Source organism: Cebus imitator, unplaced genomic scaffold (assembly GCF_001604975.1).
Source record: "Cebus imitator isolate Cc_AM_T3 unplaced genomic scaffold, Cebus_imitator-1.0 Scaffold456, whole genome shotgun sequence".
Classification (NCBI taxonomy): domain Eukaryota; kingdom Metazoa; phylum Chordata; class Mammalia; order Primates; family Cebidae; genus Cebus; species Cebus imitator.
The window spans coordinates 1,109,602-1,111,260 of record NW_016107771.1 but is presented as its reverse complement, the minus strand read 5'-3'; positions in this window follow the sequence as shown (position 1 = coordinate 1,111,260).

Sequence of the window (1,659 nt, the reverse complement as noted above, 5' to 3'; positions counted from 1 at the left end):
GGCTCACTGCAACCTCCGCCTCCTGGGTTTAAGCGATTCTCCTGCCTCAGCCTCCAGAGCAGCTGGGATTACAGGCATGCACCACCACACCCAGATAATTTTTGTATATTTAGTAGAGACAAGGTTTCTCCATGTTGGTCAGGCTGGTCTCAAACTCCTGACCTCGTGATCTGCCCGCCTCGGCCTTCCAAAGTGCTGGGATTACAAGCGTGAGCCACTGCGCCCAGTCTAAACCTATTCTTTTGTAAATTGCCCAGTCTTGGGTAAGTCCTTAACAGTAGCATGAAAACGGACTAATACACAGGGCAAGTTTTTATGAGTGAAAAAGGGAAGCCTGGCCCAAATGAAAACAAAGCTAGTAGTCCAAGTGACTATTACTTTTGTTTTCGTATTTGTCTGATCATTTTTCAGTGAAATACGGGTGCAAGCTTAGTCAAAGATGTTTTCTTGTCCCACATAATGCAACAAAAATGTCCTGCGGCAAACAACAACACTGCTGGTTGCTCAGTAAAGGGGCTGAGATTTCACTGAAAGATTTGGAAGGTGGTTTTCCCTTCACGATAATGACTCATCAAACAAGCATGGAGCCTACCAACATTTTACAAATGTGCACGGTACGCAACATGCCCATCAGCAGTAGACATCAGAACAAGTACGTGTTCTTCAGCATGAGTAATATGAATTAAGTGAAATGAATGAAACTGGCTTCATGGCGATGGCTGGAGAAAAGAGCCTTCATTATATAAAAAAGAAACCTGAGCCCCTACTGCTGCTGCTGCTGCTGCTACAGCAACTTCATCCAATAAAAATAGGCATTAAAGCTCAAATAAAACAAAACAGAGATGACATGTTGGAACAGAGCACCTCTTAAAAATTAAAGCGAAAAGGTAAAACATAATGTTAAATAGAATTTAATGACATAAGAAGATGTTTCTGATATTTTGTTAAGCAAAAAAGACAGGTTATAAAAACATTTGTTCGTGATGATCTCATTTTTTGTTAATTTTATGTAAGTGAATGTGCATAGAAAACATTGACCGTGTGTATCCGAGACCGTTAACAGAGGTGGGATTACATACGGTTCATTTGTATTTTCCTGTGTTTTCAAAATTTTCTACAATAAACATTATTGGCACAAGTCAGCTTTTCTGTAGAGCATGAGGGCTTTGTTTTGGAGACTGTAACCTTGCCTTCTGCCATCCTGGTCCCACACCTCCCCCTACCAGGCTCCATCTGATTCAACCACCATTAAAGATGGCAGCCCTTCCCATAATGGCATGTCTCTTGCTCCATTACAGAAAAAAGGAACCAAGAGAAAGTAATGACCAGTCCTCAGGGCAAATTTTAGGGTGTGACTTCTGTTTTGTTTTGTCCACATTTTAAAGAATGTGGCTGACTGGTAACACCCAAGCCACAGCCCTTGTTCTGACTCCCAATGAGAGTGAAAGGGCAAGAAGAGGTCTCCTTTCCCAGAGACTGCAGAGGCCTGCTGGGCAAAGGCAGATGGGAAATAATCTAGGTCTTATCCATTCCTGGAGCTCCTCGGGGTCAGAGAGTAGAGGAGAATGTGGCCTCTCTATGTGGATGAGGTCACCGCCAAGCTAAGCACACAGAATTTCAACTTCTCTTTGTGCTCCTTTTTTTTTTTTTTTTTTTTTT